This window comes from Malania oleifera, chromosome 1, assembly GCF_029873635.1.
Source record: "Malania oleifera isolate guangnan ecotype guangnan chromosome 1, ASM2987363v1, whole genome shotgun sequence".
In the NCBI taxonomy this organism is placed as follows: domain Eukaryota; kingdom Viridiplantae; phylum Streptophyta; class Magnoliopsida; order Santalales; family Ximeniaceae; genus Malania; species Malania oleifera.
In genome coordinates, this window is record NC_080417.1 from 82551494 (window position 1) to 82559893 (window position 8400).

An 8400-nucleotide genomic window follows, 5' to 3' on the forward strand; every position below is an offset into this window, starting at 1 on the left:
TCTGCCCCGATTCTTCCTCCACCTAGATAGCCGAGCAGAACTTCACGGATAGTACCTTCGTCAATTTAGTTATGGTGAATCCAGTAGCTGATCTGACCCACACTCCTAGTTACAGATTCTTGACTCTTGAGGCAAAGGTAGTACACTACCTAATTTCCTATAACATCTTGCCTAAGTTAGGATTGACGGACCATGTATTCTATTTGGATTGTTTTGTGATGTGGTGCCTCTTCACTAGAAAGAAATTAGATCTCCCCAGACTGATCCTACGGTGGATGTTTGTTAAGACCATAGGAAAAAGGATTATTCTACCCTATAGTGGCATTTTATCTAGGATATTTGTTAGGGAAAGGCTTAATAGGTCACCACTTGCCACCATCAAGAAGGTCAGTCCCTCCAACATATTTAACTCCACCACACTCAAGTTGATGGGATATGAGCTCACCGGCAACATGTGGTTGCCCACTACACATGAGAGAGACCAAGAAGCTTAGGGGATCCCATAGGAGCTGCCCCATGTACCATCTAGCGCCGAGATCATGGCAGCCATCACCAATCTCTCTACCTCTTTTCAGGAGTTCTGAGTCTCCATGACTGAGCAGGCATGTTCATCACAGTCTAGACTTGACTCCCTTTACAGCGAGTTCACTGAGTTCCAGTTTAAGGTGTAGGTTAACTTTCATATCCTCGGTGGGTGGTTGAGAGAGATCAATGATAAGGACATTGGGAAGGATGACCAGATGGAGTTGAGCGGTGAGGAGGAGGATGATGATCATGACGACGAGGAGACCTAGGAGTGCTTCATGAGGATCCACTTCATCATACTCCAGTTCCTTATTTGATCCTCTATTATGTCTCATTTAGATACGCTTTTATTTGGTCTGTATGTATTTTAAAATAGCTTTTATATTTGTTTCTTTTGACGATCACACTCACCACACACACACGCAGACACTATGATATGGTGATTGTGCTTTTGTTTATGATTATATATATATGACAACACTTAGACTTGCATGTTTTTTGCACTTGGATGAATATACTATTGAAATGCATGCTTAGAGTAGAAAGCCTCCTGCATGACGGATGCAGTTGATGAGAATTGTCTGCTGGTAGATTTAGGTTCTCGCATGCCTTACTCTTGAGATACTACTTGTTTGAGAATCATTTTTGTGCAGGTTAATTTTGGGAAATGTTCTGTTTACAGTCGGTATGTTGCTGAATTTTCTATAGACATTTGCCCAAACAGTTGAAACAGTCTTTGAACACTTTGTGTGCAAATGCAGTTTAATCTTAAAGTATAAATATTTACGCTTAGCTCATTTGCTTTGAAATTTTAAATTATTTGGAGTTGGTTGTGCGTATATATATATTTGAAATGCTTAGATATTGGAAGGTTCTTATGGATTGATCATATTTTCAAACTAAATGCTGCCGGATTTTTTCTTTAATTATTTCACACAACTTTATATCATTTTATAAATGCTAAACCTCTTAAAACTTGAACTGTGTTTCTAAAATATCATTTGAATTTCATTCAAGTTGATTTATGAAGAAAATGCGTACTCTTAGGGGGAGTCACTTAACATTAAAATCATTAGGCCCTAAGAAATAGAAATGTTTTGTTCTTTCACTCTATACATCATTTGGCAAATACATTAACTAGGTGATATCAATGTGCATGTTTTGACAAAATCTTTATTTGATATCATGCTCATTTCATAACAACATGCCTTTACAAAAATTAGCATTCTTATCAATTGGTATGTTAATAATGGGTTAGCTCACTATCACGTAAGTATAACACTTGGTATCAGGCTGACATGCTCTCATTATACTATGTCTTGTGGAAATACATGCATGTTTTTGCAAACAAAAGATGATTATGATAAAATTTACGTGAAAATATTTTTGAAAGGATGAGTGAAAGTCAAATGAAAATTTAATCTTCATCCTTGCATAATCATCCATTGGGGGAGTATAGAACATTACGATTATCAGTTTGTTGAATGCTACTCCTACTTCCTTGATGTACACTCTGTTTAGGTTCCTTAATTAAAATTTGTTATATATTGTGTATGGAAACTCCAAACAGGTCACTTAGGTACAGGGTTATGATTGGGAATGCTCTATTTTTCTAACAGCTTGCTGCTGAATTTTTTTTCTTCCTCCCAATATACCTTCTGTATCTAAATGACATACTTTGCCTTTGCATCTTATTGTTTAACCCTTTTGCTGTTGCCAAAAGGGGGAGAAGAGGCAAAAGTGGGGTAAAACTGTGCTTAATTTTGCTAAATCATTTATTATCCATTACTTTAATTATCTTTATGCATAAAGTCAGGGGGAGCCTTTCTTGGCTGAACCCACTTTTGCATAAAGTATTTGTCATCATCAAAAAGAGGGAGATTGTTGACCTTATAGGTCACACCCAGTTTTGATTATGACAAATACTCTTGGTACTAATGGTTGTACTGAGAATTGCATGTAGGTTCACCTTGTTCGTGCTTCAGGGCTAAAAGACATATCATGACGACGTGCGGTGTTCGTGCCGAAGAATGAAGATCTATGTGTTGTATTTTGTATTCATTTTTTAATTTCTTCATTTTGGGATGTAATTTATTATGAACTGTGCACTTGTATGGCTTGTAATAATTTGCATCATGCGTGGTAGGTAGGTATGCTCAAAACGCCTATAGTTGGACCTTAGGTACCCACACTAAGAACACAAGCCCCCTACATCACTTATCATAATCAAGGGAATCAAAATAAGGTTAAAATGAACTTAATGGGAAAAGATGAGAGGGTTTGAGCGACTGAACCTATGTCGTGTAAAGTGGCTCAGGTGACCGAACAAGTTAACATGTTAACTTGGTCTTCGAGCACCCGAACCTATTTTGAACGTATCTTCCTCGGGCACCCGAAAGCTTGTTAGAGCACTTTTCAACTACTTAGGCTACTGACCGTTTACGTTCAAAAGAGGGGTCAAGTGACCGAATTGCCTAGTTTGGTTAACCGAGCTGTGAGTCAGGCACTCAAACTATCGACAAATTGCTACTGACTTTACTTCAGCCAATCGACTCACCCTTCAGGCAATCGAACCTCTAAAAGATGAATTTTTGACTGTATTTGATCAGGCACCCAAACCTCTGGCTGGGCACCCGAACCTTGCAAGTTAAAATATTTTTATCGAATTTTTAAATGGGATAAAAGGGTTAATATTCTTAATGGTCTTTTAAACAAATTTAATTATACCCACTATGTCCCCAACGGTCAAAAATTCCCCCCTTACTTATATATACTCATTCATTTGTCTTAATTAGCAAGGATTAGCAAACTTGATTAGGGTAAAATTCTCTCAACTTTCAAGACCCTATATTTGCCAAATAATACTTCCAAACACTCATATACTCCTCATTCTTAATTTCTCCAAGCATTGTGAGTATTTTCTAAGGGTATTGTGCTTAATCTCTGAAGCTAAAACTCTCACTTGCATTATTGTTTGATTGTTTTTATTTAAGAGTTTAGCATTAAAGTCCCTCCACCGATTTCATTTGATAAATCTTGTGTGGAAAGACTTTGAGGGTTGTAGTTCTTGCATTGTTGTTGCAAGTTACCTAAACCAAGATTTTGTGTGCAAAAATCCTTTTCAAAAAGCTAGTACTTCAAACAACTCCATTGTGCATTGAATATTAGAATACATTAATTGAGTTTGTTTTCTTGAACTTGCTTAGCATATTTTGAAACCCTAATATGATATTGTATTATTCACATGGTGTGTTTCAAATATTGTGTGAATATACACTCTAGATCTGAACTGAAAATCTATACGCGATTGAGTGTTTAGCACACATTAGAGTACTGAGCATATTTACATGTCATTTGTGCTTGCATTGTTGACTGAGCTGTATTGGAGCACACATCTGCTTGTCTAGAAGTGAATTTTCATGTACACATTTTACACACATTGGTTGTATTGTAGGCACGGGCCTGAAGAGGTAGACTAGCCCTATGGAATAGTCCCGAATTGGCTTAAACCCAGTTAAGAAAGCTAGGTGCGCCATCCTGTTAAGGCGTGTTGGTTGAGGTCAATCCCTTGAATTGACCTGGTTGTATTAGGTGCCACTCCACCCATTTAAGTGAGCATTATAGTGGTAATCCTTGTGCTGCTGTGGCCAAGGCAGGGACATAGGCACTATTGGCCGAACCTTGATAACATATCGTGCTTGTTCTTTACATTTCCCCACTTTACCTTTATTGCACGTGTATGTTTATTTGTTGATTGTGTAGACCAACCCTAGGTTGGATTGTTTTGTTGACAAAACCAGTTAACCTAGGCGTTAAATTTAAATACCCAATTCACCCCCGCTTTTGGGGTTGCACCCAATCTATCACAATGGCAGAAATTCCTCAGAAGTAAAACCTTGCTCTAGTATCCAAGATGTACCAATCAAAGGACATTCAAATTCTCCATTTTGAATTCCAAATGTAGTAGCTAAAATCTATGGAGTTAAAGCTATAACAATACCCATTACCTTAGTAGAAATTACATTTTCTCCTTTCACCAGATTTGCATCAAAGATCTTAACCAGATTCGGATACATGCCCCTAGCTTGATAGGTTATGAATCTTTCCCATTCCAAAGCTTTAAAAATTGGTAAACTATCAAAAAATTCATCTCAAAAGAACTCAAGGTCTAGAACCTTACCTAAAATGGGTTTGGTGGATCAAAGATGTTTTCGATAGATTTGCTTTGCTTAAGGAGCCACTAACCATTTTTCGATGTCATTTGCATCCTCTTTTCCAAAAGAAGAACCTTTGTTAGCCACTAGGCATTTTTCTGAAGAACTAACCTGAGAAATCCTTGAAAATGAAATGGAAATGAAAGATTGAAGGAAATCTTGAAGTTTAATTGGTTGAATCTTTGTGAAAATTTGACTTCAAGACTAAGAACAGAGAGTTTGGGAGAGTGGAGGTATGTGGTCAGTTTACTGGAATGTGAAAAGTTAGGGTTTTTATGCACATTAAGTATATATACCATCGCGAGTCAGTCGACTGTGCTTAAAGAGTCAGTCGCATGACATGTATATTCCTTCGAATTTCACAAGTTAATAGCGAGTTAGTTGACTACGCTTCATCGAGTCAGTCGCCTGCCCTTCAGGCATGTGGCATATATATATTATTTTAGCTCACCCACTCATTCACTTTTTATTCCTGAATACACATTTAGTTCCCATTATAAAGTGATTAGTAGGTCTAGGGACTAGCTCCCAAATTTTATTCGTTTCAAATTGATTCAACTCTTCCTGCATGGCATCTATCTGTGATTCATCATTAATTGCCTCATTTCTGTGCTTTGGTTCCTCTTGAGATAGGAACGTACAATGATTGCAAAGGTTCTTTAATGATGATCTTTTGGTTACTCCTTGTGATGGTTCACCAATAATTTGATCTTTAGGGTGATTCCTTACAAACTTCCACTTTTTAGGCAATTCACCTTGACTTTGAGAGTTGTCGTTTAAGGGCGTACTTATTTTATAACTCTCATATTTTACTTCACGAATTGCTAGATCTTCTAAAATCTTTCTTAGTTCAACTTCATCAACTTCAGTAGGTTTAAAAGAAAATGGATCAGCCTAATCAAATGTAACATGAATGGATTCTACAATTGAAAGAGATCTTTTTATTGTAGACTCTAAAGGCTTTACTATTTTCAGCATATCCTAGGAAGATACGTTCATCTGATTTAGCCTCAAACTTTCCTAGGTCATCTTTGTCATTTAGAACAAAACACTTGCATCCGAACACATAGAAGTAAGATATATTTGGTTTTCTTCCTTTCCAGAGTTCATATGGAGTCTTTTCTAAGCTAGTCCTAAGTGAGACTCTATTCATTACATAACACGCAGTGTTCACTACTTCAACCCAAAAATATTTATGCAGGCTTTGTTCGTTTAGCATGGTCATGGCCATCTCCTAAAGTGACCTATTTTTCCTCTCAACAACTCCATTTTGTCGAGGTGTACGAGGAGTTGAGAAGTTGTGTGATATTCTATGTTCAGTACAATAATCCTCAACATCTCTATTTTTGAATTCTCTTCCTCTATCACTCCTAATATTTTGAATACCATATCCCTTTTCATTTTGAAGCTTCTTGCATAGATTGATCAACATCTTACAAGCTTCATCTTTGGAGGATAAGAAAAGCACCTAGGTTAGGTAAATCTAGAGTAGTCATCAACTATGACGTATGCATATTGCTTTCCTCCTAAGTTTTGAGTTATGATGGGACCAAAAAGATCTAGATGAATAAGCTCTGGTGGTCTACCAGTAGAGATATGCTTTTTTCTTCTTAAAGCTTGTCTTGGTTTGCTTCCCAAGTTGATAGGCATCACACACCTTGTCCTTAACAAACTTAGTACTAGGCAAGCCTCTTACCAAGTTTTCGTTGCTAATTTTGACAACATATCCATACTTGCATGTCCTAATCTCCTATGCCACAGCCAACTATTCTCATTTATGGCTCTGAATCATTGAACTTCTTGAGATATTAGGTTCTTAAAATTTATGCAACAAACATTACCAACCCGATTTGCAATAAACAAGGTTTTATGATTTTTACTATTTTCAATTGTGCATTTGTCTTGTTTAAAGGTTGCTTGAAAGCCTTAATCACTTAGTTGACTAATGCTAAGTAGATTATGTTTTAATTTTTTCAACTAACAACACATCATCAATCTCCAAGGAAGGTTTCTTACCGACTTTATCGATGCCGATAATGTTGTTGTTAACATTGTCTCCAAAAGTGACATATCCACCACCATCCTTTAATGTTAATGAGGCGAACTTGGACTTATCTCCGGTCATATGTCTCGAGCACCCACTATCCAAGTACCATTTCTCTTTTGTTGGTGTGGACCTAAAGCATACCTACAAAAAGGGATTCAATGTGTTACTTTTGGTACCCATACCTTCTCAGGTCTTTTTGAATTTGATTTATTTTCAATTTTTGCTCCCCATACTTTCTTAATTTTGACACTCTTTCTTTTATATGGATTTTCAAATTTTATGTGCCCTTTCTCCTTATATAGGAAACATGTAGTGTGTTCATATGTATTAGTTGAAGATGTATCAGTATAATTGTTGGAGGCTTTTACAAAGTACCCCATATAGAGGTTTCTTCTCTTAGTGTTCTTAATTCCATTAAAACCTATTCCTTCCTTGTCCAATGACATTTTTTGGACCCCAACAAGTTTTTCAAAGTTCTTTTTTTCTCTAGTAAAGTTATATATGATTTTAGCTTGATCTTCAACTTTACTTTCAAGACTACAATTTTTTATGTCTTTTGCACTTTTACCATTTGCTTGTAGCTTAACTAGTTCTTGGGACATCTTATTTGTTTTATCCATGAGTTCGTCAATGGTTGAGTCTTTTTATTTTTCAATTAATCTAGAGGATTCTAGTTGTTTTAGAAGTGTTTTTTATTTTGTTGTCTTATAGCTATATTCCTCTTGGACACTTTTATGAATTTATTATGTAATGAAAACAATTCAGATTGAATTTCTCTATAACAAGGTAAACTTTTAGATGATTCATTACACGATTCATCACTAGTTTCATAAGATGAGGTTGAATAGGAATTTACCTTGTTTTCTCTTGCAGTGAAGCATAGGTTAGCAATCTAATGATCGCTTGATTCACTCTTCGAGTCACTTGAGCTAGAGTCATCCCTAGTTTCTTTCATTGCTCTCTTTTTCTTCTTATTTGCATCTCTCTTGAGCTGTAGACAATCAGGTTTTACATGCCCTATTTTCTTATAATTATAACAAGTAGGAGGTTCATTCTTTGTTTATTTCTTATTAGTCTCACCCTTATCTATTTTTGATCTTCTGAATTTTCTAGTGAATCTCTTGCCTTTATTAAATAATTTTCCTAAGCGTCTAGTGAACAAGGCTAGATCATCATTGTCTCCCTCATCATCCTCTTCCTTACTGGAACTATCCTTTGAAGCTTTTATGGCTATTGTTTTCTTTTTTTTATTACCCTTAGTAGCTCTTTCATTCATCATCATTTCGTACATGAGAAGCGAACCTTTTAATTCATCTAAGGAAGTGGTCTTCAGATTTCTGCCTTCAATTATGGTAGTGGCCTTAGGTTACCAAATAAGAGGAAATCCTCTAAGCACTTTCCTAATTATCTCATAGGTAGAATAGCTCTTTCCTAGTGCAACAAGGGAATTAATTATATGGGTGAACCTAGTGTACATGTTGGTGATGGATTTTTTTGGGTTTATCTTAAAGGCTTCATACTCGTTGGTGAGCATGTCAATCCTACTGTCCCTAACATCTACGGTTCCTTCATAGGTAACCTCTAATGTAGTGACCTGGATAATTATGAGAATTA